Source organism: Ascaphus truei, unplaced genomic scaffold, assembly GCF_040206685.1.
Source record: "Ascaphus truei isolate aAscTru1 unplaced genomic scaffold, aAscTru1.hap1 HAP1_SCAFFOLD_1339, whole genome shotgun sequence".
In the NCBI taxonomy this organism is placed as follows: Eukaryota; Metazoa; Chordata; class Amphibia; order Anura; family Ascaphidae; genus Ascaphus; species Ascaphus truei.
The window spans coordinates 27,677-44,085 of NW_027454217.1; the positions used below are offsets into that span (position 1 = coordinate 27,677).

General features: G+C 44.3%; 1 long non-coding RNA gene across 1 annotated transcript; it reads right to left on the minus strand.

Moving 5' to 3' along the window:
• Window positions 1-3,669: 3,669 nt before the first annotated feature.
• LOC142475722 (uncharacterized) lies at window positions 3,670-16,128 on the minus strand. The gene is made up of 6 exons (XR_012791102.1): window positions 16,027-16,128; window positions 12,274-12,391; window positions 11,219-11,285; window positions 9,548-9,658; window positions 6,128-6,237; window positions 3,670-4,759 (listed from the first exon to the last, which is right to left on the minus strand). It is a non-coding gene; the product is annotated as an uncharacterized LOC142475722 (long non-coding RNA).
• Window positions 16,129-16,409: the final 281 nt, after the last annotated feature.

Genomic DNA, 16,409 nt, shown 5'->3' on the forward strand with positions numbered 1-16,409 from the left:
GAGAGAGAGATTGAGGAGATGCTGACCCTAGGGGTAATTACTCCGTCCCAGAGCCCTTGGGCAAGTCCAGTAGTCCTAGTGCCTAAGAAGGACAAAACCACCCGGTTTTGTGTGGACTACCGGTTGCTCAATGCTGGGACGGTGTCAGATGCTTACCCCATGCCCCGCATGGATGAGTTACTAGATGAACTCGCGGGGGCAAAGTATCTGACCACCATGGATCTGAGCAAAGGCTACTGGCAGATTCCCCTGACCCTGGAGGCTAGGGAGAAGTCAGCATTCATCACTCCAAGTGGCCTCTATGAGTTTTTGGTGATGCCATTTGGGATGAAGAATGCCCCGGCTACCTTCCAACGCCTGGTCAATAGGTTACTGGAAGGGATGCAGAGCTATGCCAGGGCTTACTTAGATGACATTGCTGTCTTTAGTAATTCCTGGGAATCCCACATAGGACATGTAGCTGCGGTGCTGGATAGAATCAGGGAGGCTGGGCTTACCTTAAAACCCACTAAGTGTATGGTAGGTATGTCAGAAGTCCTGTACTTAGGGCACAGGGTGGGTGGAGGGCATTTCAAGCCAGAGCCAGCCAAGGTAGAAGCCATAGTTCAGTGGCCTGTTCCAAAAACCAAGAAACAGGTCATGGCCTTTTTGGGCACCGCAGGGTACTACAGGAAATTTGTCCCACAGTACAGCGCCGTGGCCAAACCCCTGACTGATCTGACTAAGAAGCAACTGCCTGTGCTTATTACCTGGTCTCCTGCCTGTGAAACTGCTTTCCAGGCACTGAAAGCTGCGCTTGCTGAGGCCCCCATCCTGGCTGCCCCAGATTATACCAAGCATTTTCTTATTCAGACTGATGCCTCAGACTTTGGTGTGGGGGCTGTGTTGAGCCAGGTGGGGGACGACGGCAAAGAGCACCCTGTGGTGTATCTCAGTCGCAAACTGCTCCCCAGGGAGGTGGCATATGCCACCATTGAAAAGGAGTGCTTGGCCATTGTGTGGGCACTCAAAAAGCTCCAGCCCTATGTCTATGGGAGGGCTTTCACGGTCATTACCGACCACAATCCCCTGAGCTGGCTACAGAGGGTATCAGGGGAAAATGCCAAACTGCTGAGATGGAGCTTGGCTTTGCAAGAATTTGAATTCACCATTCAGCACAAAAAGGGTAGTGAAAACAGCAATGCTGATGGACTTTCACGCCAGGACTATCCCTCTGAGACTGAATTCATTAATGGTGCCAGCAGTGCCCCACTCCCCGTCAGGGCCAGTGGGCCACAGGACACGCATTAAGAAGGGGAGGTGTAGAGGGAGAGAGGGGGTGGCCCGGTATTAAAGGGGTTGCACCCCATTTGGCCACCCCTGACCGCACCAGGGAGACAAGGGGTTAACTGGGCTGAGGTCCAGAAATGTGATGTAACCCTTGTTATGACATGTAAATGTATTTTCCCCTGTTCCATTGTAATGTCTGGTTACTCAGTGTTTGCATCACACACACACTAGAATCCATCCGGGAGCACAAGGGTTAATAATTCTTTAATGATTATAGCTCTTTGTGTAAGTTTCCCGCCTTTTCGGGCACCATTTTGCAGGTCCCCATTGGCCGCCATTAGGGCTCAATGCATTTCAATAGGAATTTGTGCTGTTTTCGTCCTGTTTCCTGTAGTGACCAGCAGGTGGCGTCCGAGAGGGAGAGCGGCGGTTTCCCATTGAAAGTCAATGGGCTCATTGACTTCAATGGAGATGCCTCGAGGTAACCTAGTTGGCTGCCGTCCAGACCGCAAACCGCAAAGCGGATACAATGTCCTTCAAAAGAGCTAAAATCACTGGGTCAAGTTCAACGTCAATTAGCGGGGAAATAAACTGTTTTAGGGCACCTAGGGATAAAATTCTTTTTGCCCCTAGTTCCTAAGCGTCCCCCCACTCGACCACCACCGGGTCCCCGAATCCTGGACCCCCGATAAGGGTCGAACCAGATAGAGCGGGTCGCGCCATAGGCTTTGCCGGCGGCGGCAGAAACGGCTCAGAAAAATGACTAAGTGAGAAATGCTGAATTTTAGGAATCCATATCTCCGGTTCCGGAGGGTTCAGCGGATCAGGGTTTGGGGTATCTGTAGCCACTGCTCCGGCATCGCTGCAGAACCATCCTTGACCCGCTTGGACCAACCCGACGGAGTATGGACCCCCTTGAAGTTCGGGACTTTTCCCATAAACTTCAATGGCAGAAAACCCCCATTGACTTCAATGGCGGCGATTTACCATTGAAAGTCTATGGCGGAGCTGCCCGTTGTTTTCAATGGGGATTTAGTGAAAAGCTGAAATTTCTTTTTCAATGGAGATTTTTGTATTAAAATGATTTAATGTGCATTGGTGTAACTCCGGTTTCTTAGGTCGTAGCAAGTCGCTTTTTGGACCATATGGTGTCCCAGTTCTGGCAATGCGAACTGGGAAGTTTGGACCTGCTAAACCTAACGGAACCGGATATTTTAATACGTTTATGTTTTATGCTTAATAGTGTATCTTAAGGTATGGACAAAGACCCAGAAGAGATTCTTTTGGGCCATAAGGTAGCAGATGGCCCTGGGGACGCCGCTATGTCTAGGATTTAAGTGCTGTTCAAAGAGTTTTATCACCCTCACTGTTTATCCGAAGCCCAAACCAGGGCAGGTCTTAAGTGTTCCAGTTAACACCTTTCAACAAAGGTTTTCCTGCCAGAACTCCAAATGGTAGACTGTCTGGCATTCCTGACGTAAATGTGGGGCTTCAGAAATGAGACCCCCAGAGTTCTACTGCGCATGTGCCAACTAGCAGGGGGGCATGGGTCAGAATGCTTTCCCACGTTAGTGAGTGGCTGGAGGTAATTGTAAACCAATCCCCTGTGCTTAAGGTTAAGAATAGAAGGAGAATGGTTTATAAACTGCTGTCCACCCATATATCCTTTGTCTTCGTTTGCTGATATGGTTACCTGATATCACCTGAATGATTTCCTCACTGCTGAAAGAAATGCTACATCATACTTCTCATTCCCCAACCCTTAAGTAAGTGTACTTCTTGTTCGTTACTGTATTATCTGTTGTGTTCACCTATATTCTAAGGAATAAATACAATTTATTATATCTTAAGCCTCGTTCAGTTCAAACCCAATTATTTTTGTGTAATATTAATAAGCCTGTGGAAGCTATCATCACAAGGAGGTATTATAGTGTGTATTGTGGGGAGAATTAGTGTGTGTGTTGTTTGGGAGTGATATTCGGGAGGATTGTGTGTGCAGAAGGAAGAATGAGTGAGGGGGGAGTAAGGGAGCAGGATTGAATGAGAGGGGGTCATTGAGTGATAGCGGGGAGGGGAGGGAAGAGTGAGGAGAGTGGGTGTAGGAGGGAGCAGTGCAAGAGACCGTCGGGGGCAGAATACATGGTGAGAAGGGAGGCTGCCTAGAAGCATAAAAATCTACTTCACCGCTGTTCTGTACTCTCTTCAATACTCTGTGTTACAGATCTCTCTGGCAAGAAATGGGGTCCAATGGCAAAGACTGCTCTAAATAAGATAGTATAAATGAACACAGAGAGAAATTCCAAAGAGTAACCCAAGAAAATACAAGTGAAATCTAATCGTAAGGTAATTAGTCCCATTAAGTGAAATACATAAAGGAATAGTCCATAAAAAAGCACAAAGGAAAAAAATAGGAGTACTTTATTGTGATGTTACATTTCAGAGAATATAAAATTATAGGAAAACAATTCCACTTTGTTCAGAAAACCAGAAAGTCTTGGTCCCAGGTGGATTGAATTTTTATTGCAAATAAGTTCCTTAATACACAAGTAAAGAATATAGTTACTTATTCTATTCTCTACTGTAAGACGTGCCACATTGCCCAATATTTGGGTACAGTGCCCAGATTGTGACCATGCACTACAGAGGTGAGATTCCCCCAACTCCAATTTGCTACACACTCCAAGAGAGATTATTGTGATCAGAGGTGGAATGAGAGGGGTGAGAAGGGTCGCTGCCCAGGGAGTAGCCTGACAGGGGGTACAGAAATCTCTTTTGGTGCATATATTGCGGAGCTGCATTGATTGACTTGTCAATCAGCTCTGCTGCCTATCCCATTGACATCATGATCCGGCACTGTGATCAGCTGCAGCGCTGACCCAGGTGTGTTAGTGCAGCACTTTACAGGGAGGGAACAGAGGTTGTGGATGACAGATGCTGGGGATAGGCCATGAGTACGGGCCAGAGTAAGGTGGAGACTTTCTGTACTCTGCATACAGGACACTGCATGCATGACAGTGTCTGTGTGTGTGTGTGTGTGTGTGTGTGTGTGTATTCCAAGTGTCAGTGTGCATAAGTAAGTGTGCTCTGTAAGTATGCCTGTGTGGCAGGTATAGGGGGGTGGTTCAGCTGGAGGAACTTATCCAGGCACAAAAGCACATAGATGCCCCAGATTATACCACCCCAAATGCTGATAATATCCTGCTGCACTTTACAGAAGATGATGCAGATGTCAGTGGGTGGTGGGTTCATTAAATCCATCCATCATATCATAGCCACACTGTGCATATGATGTACTGAATCAATCACAGGAAGACATCTCCATGGTAGGGGTAGAAGTTAACAGAATATGTCCAGCACTGTGGTGTGTAGCCCATAAATAATAATTGTGCACATTACAGAACATACTTGCAACTGCAAGATCATTTTGCTGCTTGTAGTGTTTGCTCTTGTCCTGTGCAGTGTTGTCGTAGATCCGTCTCTTCAGTGTTCACTGCAATAAAAGTAAGACATTGCATTAATATTACAGAAGTTTGGGAGCTGAAATCCCACTATGCTGCAGACATTTTCCCTTTGCATAAGATTCTTGTGATTATATCTCAATGATGATCAATAACAACTACATCATAACACAGCCGCTCAATACAAAATATGTATTTGCTATCAATGGTCATGGAGGCCAAACGTCACACAATGTACAGATATACTGCTGCGGCCGAGTTTATTCGAGCATTTGCCCGTTCTTGGCCGCAGCAGTAACCTGGCACGCGCCGGAGGGTGCCGGGCGCACGCCGAAGCAGCGGAGCGCCCTCCGATCGGGGCTTTCTCCCTTCCGCTGCCGGGTCCGTCGGGTCCCCCGGAACCCCCTGCCGCTGTCCCCCACATCGCGGGACACCAGTGCTCCCTCGGGGAGCCCTGGACGCGCGTGCAGGGGGCGCAGGCACCCGATGACGCGTGACCGTGCATCGGTGATGCGCGGCACGCTGAGGGAGTGCGGCTAGCACGCCGGGGCATCCCCCGGCTTGCGGTGCTAGCCGTGCTTCAATAAAACGTGTCGGTAGTGTAGCAAGGATTATTTCTTCCTCTGGTGCATTATGATGGGATGTGTTGTAAGATTCTGCATTATTAGCATCACTGAATCTTTTGGAAACTGAGTAATATTCTATGTTTTAATGCAATATTATGGATGATCAGCCGGTAAAATAAAGCTTACTGTATCTGTAGCCATGCTCTACCCATGATGTGCTGAATCAATGACTGCAGAGTGATTCAGAGTGGTAAACATGACTGGAACTCATCTCTGAATAGAGGACAGAACAGCAGTGCAGAGTAGGAGGTGAATGTATCTCAAATGGAAGACTTAGTAGCTGTGTGGGGAGTAGACAGTACAGACTGATCAAATAAATAGTTAAAGGAGTATCTTCAACATTACTTGGCTTTGTTATCAACATTGAAGTTTCTCTTGTTTTTTCTGTTCTTTAAATCACTACTACTGATGCCATGTGTAACCTGTACTGAGAGATATACTCTACTGGCCTAGATGAAACCATATGATGCAAACAGGATTCATCCCACTCCAGATTCTTATGATTGCACCACTTCAACCTTTAATAAAACACATAGAACTACAGCAGTGCGCTACTGCACATGTTCTTGTTATGAATGGTAGTAGATGTGGTCCTTGGGTCAATACTTCATACAGCAGCCACACTCTACTCATGATGTATTGAATCAACAAAAACCTGCATGGTACAGATCACAGGAAGGGTAGAGTAGAGGGGAATATGTCCAATGCGAAACCCTTAGCAGCTGGATTGTGTGGAGTCAACAAAACGACAAATACTAAATGAGAAATATACACATTGCTTATCTGTCTCTGTGTAGTCATTTTCCTCCTCTTCAACTGTCTTTCAAAATTTCTCTTCTGACAGAAAAGAAACACATGGCTTCAATATTCACTGTTCTTCCCTCCTGAAATAAAAGTTAAGCATTGCATGGTTATGATCATACATACAATGAACCTTGCGCCAAACCATGTGATCCAAAGTAAATCCACCTCCCTCCCATAGCTGTGTTCCTTCTAGAGCTTCTACCACACAAGTCATTAATGTTCGTGACACTGTACTGCAGTCACAGTCTGCACACAAAGTACTGAATCAATTACATCACACTGAAAAGGCAGTGTACATGATGCAATAGTTAACCATAATAACTCTGTCATGCAAATGACAGGAAAACCTATATGTATATCATTAGGGGAGAGGGGAAAAATAATTAAAAAATAAGTGCGACAAATAAAAACAGATTATAGGAAAGTAAATCCTTGCCCTGGGAACTTTACAATCTAATAGAAATGTTAGAAGACTTAAAGAGAGGCAGCAGTTGGGGGAAGAAGTGCAGTAGATGACAATGCTTGTCCTTAATGGTGGGTACAATTAGTAGAAAGCACATCTTGGGAACAATAGTTGTTAGCAGTGACTGTGGGTGTGGGACAGTAGCCACGAGTCAAAGTTTTTTAAATGCTTGATTTAAGTCGTGAATTTTAAGATTGGTCTTACATGTGGGTGGAAGAGGTTATGTTGGCATATACTGAGTGTGAGGAAGTTTCACATGTACGGTGCAGTGATGGAAAATGGTTTCAGGCAAGTGAGAGAACAGTAGAGGTGAAAGAAGTTTACAGGAGACAGTTATGGTTATAGTGCAAGAGACAAGCAAGGGCATAACGAGAGATCAAAGATGATATGCAAGAAGGAGCAGATTAATGGAGAGCCTTAACAAAAAGGTAAGGAGGAGAACTTTGTAGGTGATACAAAAACTTGATGGGATGCCAGGACAGGGATTTAAGGAGATGAGCAGAGACTGTTGTGGAAGAAAGTGAGATAATTCAAGCAGCAGAGTTTTGCATAGGAGAAAGTTGTGAAGCATGGAGGCCTGTTAGTAGTATGTTAAAATAACCTATAGGATAACAGTATACATTGGAGTTTTAGCAGTAGGTTGAGAGGGGAAAGGGAAGATCTTGGCAATATTACAGAGAAAGAGGCAACACATTTTACCCATAGCCGTGCATGTGAATGGAGATGGAATTGAAGAGCCAAATGTTACTCCTATGCAACATGTTTGATGACAAGATAGATGGTAGTACTGTTTACTGTGATGGAGAAAGGGGATAATATGAGCCCAGTTTTAGACATTAAGTTTAAGGCAGTGGAGTGCCATCCATGAGCATATAGCCAGGAGACAACCCAAGAGTAGAGACTGGATTGCAGGAGTGAGAACAGGGGTGGATAGATTTGTGTGTGTATCATCCGCATAGAGATTATATCTAAGGCCAAAAGCATTGATGAAGTCACCAAATGATAGTATGTAGAGAGAAAGAGAGATCTCAGAACAGAGACCTGATGTATACCCACAGACAGATCAATAGAAGACGAAGACATGTTAGCAACAGAGATGGAGAATGTGTGACAGGAAAGTTATGATGAAAACCAGGATAGAACTTTGTTACTGATACCAAGAGAGAGTTTAGAATATGAAGGAGGAGAGTGATTGAGAGCATCAAACGCAGCCGATAGATCAAGTAGGATTAGTAGGGAAAAACCTTGGGAATTAGCTTTAAGCACAGTCTGTAGAACGTGCTGTACGAAAGGCAGGTTGTAAAGGATCCAGGAGGGCATGTGATTTAAGAATGTTGACACTAGCAATTAGAAGGCAAACAGCATGAGGGATACAGAGCGGTAGTTAGTAAGGCACATAGGGTGTAGTTTGTTTCTGACAAAAGGGTGACCGCTACAGGCTTAAAGTAAGAGGGCAAAAATCCAGAGAATAGGGAGAAATTGAAGATGTGGGTGAGAGTGGGGACTAAGAGATGCAGTAAGGTGTGAGGGGATACGATCTAGAGGGCATGTGGTAGAGGGAGAATAGAAGATGATTAGCTTCCAGCTCTGTAAGAGAAGAAAAGGAGTCAAGTGCAGAAGGAGATTTGGGTAGAAGGAGAGAAGGGGGAAGGGACAGAAGGAATCTCCTTTTGGGTGGCATCCACCTTGCCTCTGAAGTAGTCAAATGCTTGAGGAGAAGTGAAGGAAGGATGGCAAGTGGGAGGAGAAGGTCAGTGGAGGGAGTCAAATACAGAGAAAAAAACAGCGTAAATTAAATTTGAGTGTTGATGAGTGTGGAAAAAAGTAGTGTATTTAGCCCTAGAGAGCAGCTTTATACAGGACAGGAGACATTTTTACTGTAGAAAAATCAAACAAAGTGTGAGATTTCCTCCGTAGGTATTAAGAACAGCGAGTGGAAGTGTGATGAGTGTGTTTGGGAATTTAGCCAAAGGTGTGGGTTAGAGGGATGAGTGTGTCAGAGCCTATAGGGGGCATATAGATAGGAGGATAGCATTGTAAGAGTTAATAAGATTGTTAGTTTAAGCAGAAAGAGAGAGAGAGAAGAGAGAAGAGAGGTTAGAGTAGATGTCAGAGGAGAGTTTAATTAAGCAGAGGCAAATCAGTGGGACAGGTAAGATGCGGTGAGGGGAATGACTGATTGTGACTGATGAGAGCAGAAGAGGTTATGTACAACTAGAGCCTTGTTAGTAAGAGTGGACATTCCAGAGGGCACAGGAGAAGGGAAGAGAAAAGTAAGGAAAGGAATGTGGATTACATTAGATAGGTTAACACTCTTAGTAGGGAGGCCTGATGTGTATATGAGCCGGTCCAAGATTATAAGAGATATCCCCCAACATCAGCGAGCATAGAAGGAGACACAGAGATAGGTGTAGAGAGAGACAGAGATAGGGATATGTAGAGAGAGAAGGGCGTCAAGAGAATGAGACAGATAGGCGTAGAGAGAGGAGACATAGAGAGAGGGGGCTTTGAGAGGGGGCGTAGAGAATGAGGGAAGGTGGAAGAGAATAGGATGTGCAGGAGAGCATTTCATTGAGCAGTGCAGAAATAGCTGCAATAGAGGTCTGTACAAATGGTGCTTTGTGTAGACACATGCAAAGGTAGGGGAAGGAAAGTGTATAGAACATGTGGATAAAAGCAGGAGTGTGGAAGTTAGAGAAATTAGAAAAGTTTTACAGAGCAGTGAGGAAACAGTAAACAGAAAGAACAAGAGAGAGGTTACATTGGGATGACGTGCTGTGGTAGAGAGAAATGCTAGGAGAGAGCCTCCAGATATTAGAGGACATGAATTGAGAGAGCAAATGTATAAATCAAAACCGGAGGGGGAGGTATAGCACGAAAGCTTGCACAGCAGTTGATGAAGATTATAGTCTTAAAGTTGCGTGTACCTGTCAGGGCACTCAAGAAGGTCAATGCTCACAAGTGCAGAGTTCATGAAGAAATGCTGAATCCAGTTCCCCTCCAATTTAATTTTAATATAACTTTTCCATTCTTCATTACTGCAAAAAGCAAACAAAACAAAACCACATTGCATTACTATTTTCAAAATGGATTGAATGACATATTCAACAGTAACTGTGTGATGCCAATATTGCCTTCTCACTCGTAGGCCAGTACGGTCAGGTACCCAGTACTGATAAAACAATAAGTGCCCGTACTAAGTACCAATATGAATTATAAGGAAATGTAAAATCTCCAGGTCTCTCTCCATCTCTGCAACAGATATATGGATAAGCCCATATTAAGGCATCACGTGACCGGAGCCGTCACTGACTGGGTATACGCAAAGATGCAGGGAGATGCAAAGAAAGGGAGGGAGAGAGACAGGGAGAAGATGGGAAACGGAGGGAGGCACGGATGGCAGGCCTCTCTCTTTCACTGGTGCATGCAAGGAGCTGGTCCCAACATCCACAAAGTGTGTGTGTATTATTGGTTGTGTTTTATGGCGGTAGGAGGATAGTGTGTATATTGTGTGTGTGTGGGAGTATTATATTGTGTGTAGGGTATTATAGTGTGTATATTATGTTGAGGTGCAGAGGAGAGTGTTAGATTGGGTATCTTGTGTTAGGGGGTATTGTGTATATTGTGTTTAAGACTATAATATTATTGGGGAGATTATTATTGAGGAGGTATTAAAGTGTGTATTGTGGGGAGTATTAGTGTATGTATTATTTGTGGGTGACAGATGCTGTGGGTAGGCCAAGAGTACGGGCCAGACTAAGGTGGAGACTTTCTGTACTCTGCATACAGGACTCTACATGCACTGCAGAGGTGAAATTCCCCCAACTCCAATTTGCTACACTCTCCAAGAGAGAATATTGTGATCAGAGGTGGAAGATGAGCAGGGTCACTGCCCAGGGAGTAGCCTGTCAGGGGGCATGGAAATCTCTTTTGGTGCGTATGTTGCCACGTGGCATTGATTGACCGGTCAATTAGCACTGCTTCCTATCACAGTGACATGATCCGGTGCTGTGATCGGTTGCAGCGCTGACCAAGGTGTGTTAGTGCAGCAATTTACAGGGAGGGAACAGAGGTTGTGGGTGACAGATGCTGGGGGTAGGCCAAGAGTACGGGCCAGAGCAAGGTGGAGATATTCTGTACTCTGCATGCCCATCCTGCATGCCCAGGACTCTGCATGCATGCCAGTGGCTGTGGGGTGTGTGTGTGTAGGTATGCCAAGTGTCAGTGTGCATAAGTAAGTGTGCTGTGTGTGTAAGTAAGTTTGCCTGTGTGGCAGGAGGTGTAGGGGGGTGGGGGGCGGGGGGCGGTTCAGCTGGAGGACTTTACCCAGCACAAAAGCACATAGATGCCTCTGATTATATCACCCCAAATGCTGATAATATCCTGCTGTAGATGCACTTTACAGAAGATGATACAGATGTCATCAGTGTTTGGTGGGTTCATTAAATCAATCCATCATATAATAGCCACACTGTGCATATGATGTACTGAATCAGTAACACCAGGAAGACATCTCCATGTTAGGAGTAGAGTTGAAGTTAACAGAATATGTCCAGCACTGTGGTGTGGAGCCCATACATAATAATTGTGCACATTACCAGAACAACATATTGTCAACTGCATGATCATTTTGCTGTTGTAGTAGATCCGTCTCTTCGGTGTTCACTGCAATAAAAGTAAGACATTGCATTAATATTACAGAAGTTTGGGGGCTGAAATCCCACTATGCTAATGACAGTTTCCCTTTGCATAAGATTCTTGTGATTATATCTCAATGATGATCAATAACAACTACATCATAACACAGCTGCTCTATACAGAATATGTATTTGCCATCAATGGTCATGGAGGCAATATGTCACACAATGTACATATATAGCAAGGATTATTTCTTCCTCTGGTGTATTATGATGGGAGGGTGAGATTCTGCATTATCAGCATCAGTAAATCTGTAGGAAACTGAGTGATATTCTATTTTTTGATGCAATATTAGGGTAAAATAAAGCTTGCTGTATCTATAGCCATGCTCTACCCATGATGTGCTGAATCAATGACTGCAGAGCGATTTAGAGTGGTAAACATGACTTGAACTCATCTCTGAATAGAGGGTAGCACAGTAGTGCAGAGTAGAAGGTGAATGTATCTCAAATGGAAACCCTTAGCAGCTGTGTGGGGAGTAGACAGTACAGACTGACCAAGTAAATAGTAAAAAGTAGTAACTTCAACATTACTTGGTTTTGTTCTCCACTCCTGTTTTTCTGTTCTTTAAATCACTAATACTGATGCCATATGTAACCTGTACTGAGAGTTATATACTCTACTGGCCTAGATCAAATTAAATGATGCAAACAGGATCCCTCCCACTCAAGATTCATATGATTGCACCACCTCAACCTTTCATAGCAATAACATAGAACTGCAGCAGTGCGCTACTGCACATGTTCTTGTTATGAATGGTAGTAGATGTGGTCCTTGGGTCAGTACTTCATACTGTAGCCACACTCTATTCATGATGTATTGAATCAACAAAAATCTGCATGGTACAGATCACAGGAAGGGGTGGAGTAGAGGTGAATATGTCCAATGCGAAACCCTTAGCAGCCGGATTTTTTGGAGTCAATAAAACGACAAATACTAAATGAGAAATATACACATTGCTTATCTGTCTCTGTGTAGTCATTTTCCTCCTCTTCAACTGTCCTTCAATTTTCTATTTTGCAAGAAAATGAACACATGGCTTCAATATTCACTTCTGTTCTGCAGTCTTTCCTCTTGAAATAAAAAAGTTAAGCATTGCATTATTATTATTATAATTATTATTGACGATACATACAATGAACCTTGCTCCAAACCATGTGATACAAAGCAAATCCACCTCCCTCCCACAGCTGTGCTCCTTCTAGAGCTTCTACCACACAAGTTATTCATGTCAGTGAAACTGTACTGCAGTCCCGGTCTGCACACAATCTACTGAATCAATGACATCACACTGTGTCACACAATGTCATGCTAACGACAGGAAACAATCTTTGTATATATCTTTGTATATATAATAATAATAATAATAATAATAATAATAATAAAAAAAATAAGACAGGACAGACACTCCTACATTGCAATCAATAGAAAATAACTGGGACAGGCACTTCAAGGATGCATACGGTCCCGGATAAACTGTAGCTACCTATACACGTGTGCCTTGTCTCTAGACTCTGCATATATCTCTATTTATATACCACCCATTGTGTACTCAGCGCTTTACAAGAGAGACCAAAAAGTACAGGAAATTATTATACAATAAGTTCAACAAACAAAAACAGACAATAGGAAAGTAAATCCCTGTCCTGGGTAGTTTACAATCTAAGAGAAATGTAAGGAGACTTACAGAGAGACAACAGGTGGGGGAACAAGTGCAGTAGATGACAATGCTTGTCCTTAATGGTGGGTACTTGTAGTATAAAGCACTTCTTGGGAACAATAGTTAGTGACTGAATGAGTGACAGTAGCAACGAGTAAAAGCTATTGAAATGCTTCATTTAAGTTGTGAATTTTAAGGTTGATCTTAAATGTGGGTGGAAGAGGGTATGTTGGCATATACTGAGTGTGTGTGAGTTTCACAGGTAAATTGATGGGAAAGGGTTTCAGGCAAGAGAGCGAGTGCGCAGTAGAGGTGTAAGAAGTATAATGGAGACAGTTATTAGTAGAGCTTAGGAGACGAGGAAGGGCATAACGAGACCAAAGATGATATGTAGGAAGGAGCAGATGAATAGAGAATAGTGTTGGACTGGGTCCTCAACTATAAAAAAATGGGTAACGGGTACCCGGCCAAAATGAAAGGTTCTACCCGGTCGGGTACACGGTTTGGCACTTACCTTCCGGGTGGCAGTGACATCTAGGATCAGCAGCAGTCCTGTGACGGTGGCAGCATCTGTGGTGTCTTCAGCCGGCGGGGGAGCTGCAGGCTCACAGACACAGCTTACCTGCTTCGGTGCTGTGGAAGTGATTCCTGCAGCTCCCCCCGCCAGGTGAAGACACCTCTGATGCTGCCAACATCAGAGGACTGCTGCTGCTGATCCTAGATGTCTTAGGAAAGGTAAGTATAAAAGATTATTTCCAGCTGCCCTGACATTACCCGACGCCGGGTATTACCCGGCCAAGTCCACTTCTCAGTGGCCGGTTTCGAGTAATGTCCGGGTAGCTGGAAATGTGTCGGGTAACGCCGGGTACTCGGTACACCACTAATAGAGAACCTTAACAAAAAGGTAAGGAGGAGAACTTTGTAGGTGATCTGAAACTTGATGGGAAGCAAGGAGAGGGATTTAAGGAGGAGGAGATGAGCAGATACTGTTGTGGGAGAAAGGGAAATTATTCAAGCAGCAGAGTTTTGGATAGATTGCAAATGAGAAAGTTGTGAAGCAGGGAGCCCTGTTAGCAGTATGTTAACCCATACGATAAGGGCATGCATTGGCGTTTTAGCAGTAGATTGACAGAGAAAAGGGCAAATCTTGGAAATATTACAGAGAAAGAATCAACAAACTTTAGCCAGTGTCGTGAATGAAGATGGAAAGGGAAGAGTCAAATGTTACTCCTAGGCAATGTGCTTTCATGACAGGATGATGGTAGTACTGTTTACTGCGATGGAGAAAGGTGATATTAGGCCAGATTTAGGGGGAAATATGAGGAGCTCAGTTTTAGACATTAGGTTTAAGGCAGAAGAGTGTCATCCATGGAGGATATAGCCAGGAGGCCACCCGAAACTAGGAACTAAATTGCAGGAGTGACGGTAGGGTGGATAGGTGTGTGTATCATCTGCATAGAGATGATATCAAGGGCCAAAATAGTTGATAAGGTCAACTAGTGATAGTATGTAGTGAGAGAGGTCCCAGAACAGAGTCCTGAGGTATACCAACAGACAAAACAACAGGAGACAAAGACACGTTAGCAACAGAGATGGAGAATGTGTGATGGAGAAGTATGATGAAAACCAGGATATAAGTTTGCTGCGGATACGAAGAAAGAGTTTAGAATATGAATGAGAAGAGTGATTGACAGTATCAAAAGCAGAAGAGAGATCAAGCAGGATTAGTAAGTAAAATGGACCTTGGGAATTTTCTTTATGTACATAATTGGTTACATTGGGAAAGGCAGATTGTGAAGGGCCCAGAGGAGCATGTGATTTAAGAATGTTGATCAAACGGGAGATCACAAGACGTTCTAGCAATTAGGAGGCAAATGGTAGGACGGATACAGGGCGATAGTTAGAAATTCACACAAGGTCAAGGTTATTTTTGAGAATAGGGGTGACCACTGCATGCTTAAAAGGAAGAGTTGAAAGAGCCAAAGGATATGGAGGAATTGAAGATGTGGGTGAGAGTGAGAGTGAGAATATAGGATTGAGAGGGCATGTGGTAGAGGGAGAAGAGAAGATCAGGTTCCAGCTTTGTGACAGGAGAAAAGGAGTCAAGAGTGCAATGAGATCTAGATAGAAAAAGAGAGAGGGGGAAGGGAGAGAACGAATCTACTTGTGGATGGCATCCACCTTGCCTCAAGTGAGCAAAGGCTTGAGGAGAAATAAAGGATGGATGTTAAGTGGGAGGAGAAAGTCAGTGGTGGGACTCAAATACATAGAAGACAGTGTGAATTAAATTGGAGTGTTGATGAGTGAGGAAAAAGTAGTGTTTGACCTTAAAAAAAGGAGCAGAGTTTTACAGAACAGGACAAAGGTTTAGTGTAGAAAATCAGACTGTGAGATTTCCTCCATAGGTGTTAAGAGCAGCAGTGTGATGTGATGAAGTGTGATGAGAGCGTGCTTGTGAATTTAACCAATGCATGGGTTAGGCTGCGTCTATAGTAAGCACGCAACAGAAGGCAAAGTTAGCGCATGCCTGTCGCTCCAGCAATCCCTGCACTGAGGTCCGAGGCGACGGGGAGGCCCTGCATCGCTCGCACGCACTGTGGACGACCAAGCGTGTGCCCATGATAATCACGGCCTTAGAGGGATGAGTGTGTCAGAGCCTAGAAGGGGCATATAGATGATGGAGGAGGAGGGAGGAGGAGATGATAGCATTGTAAGAGTTAACAAGATAGTTAGTTTAAGCAGAAAGTGAGGAGAGGTTAGAGATAAGGGTAGATGTCAGAGGAGAGAGTTCAATTAAGCTGAGGTATCGAGTAGGACAGGGGTGAGGGGAATGAGAAGTGGTGGATGATGAGAGCAGAAGAGGTCATGTACAAATAGACCATGTTAGTCGTAGAGCAGACATTCCAGAGGGCACGTGAGAAGGGAAGAGTAAAGTGAGACAAGGAATGTGGATTACATTAGATGGGTTAATACGCTTAGCAGGGAGGTGGAGAGAGAGGCAAGAGGCAGAGGGTGGTGTAGGGGTAGAGGAAGAGATGTTGCATGTACCTTGTCAGAACATTAAAGAACGTCAATTCACACTGGTGCAGAGTTGATGATGAAATGCTGAATCCAGTTCACGTCCAATTCAATTTTAACAGAACTTTTTCATTCTTCATTACTGCAAAAAAAAAAGTAAAAAACAATGCATTACTATTTTCAAAATGGATTGAATTCCCCCACCAATGACTATGTGTTACCAATATATCCCTCTCAGTCCCACTGCAGCACATACTGTACCAGTGTGAAAGTAAGAAGGTACACAGTACCGGTAAAACAATACGTGCCGGTACTATGCACCATATGAATTATAAGGGGATGTAAATCTCCCAGTCTCTCTCCATATCCGCAACAGAGTGGGCTCCGGTCAGTGGCATGGATGCCCATATATG